The sequence below is a fragment of the Colletes latitarsis genome, chromosome 14 (assembly GCF_051014445.1).
Source record: "Colletes latitarsis isolate SP2378_abdomen chromosome 14, iyColLati1, whole genome shotgun sequence".
Classification (NCBI taxonomy): Eukaryota; Metazoa; Arthropoda; class Insecta; order Hymenoptera; family Colletidae; genus Colletes; species Colletes latitarsis.
In genome coordinates this window covers 1007501-1007711 of record NC_135147.1, presented here as the reverse complement: position 1 = coordinate 1007711, position 211 = coordinate 1007501, and positions in this window count along the sequence as shown.

Below are 211 nucleotides of genomic sequence, written 5' to 3'. Positions count from 1 at the left end.
GTGACTCTGTCGAGAAAAAGCAAATATAAGAGAGTTAGTTGGTGGTGGCTCTGTCGAGAAAAAGCAAATATAAGAGAGTTAGTTGGTGGTCGCTCTCTCGAAAAATGAAATTAAATTAAATAAACGAGAGTTTGGGGAGCTCTCGGAAAAGTGAAAGAAACTAAACGAAGGAGAGGGTTTTTGGTGGTACCCTCTCTATACATATATAATA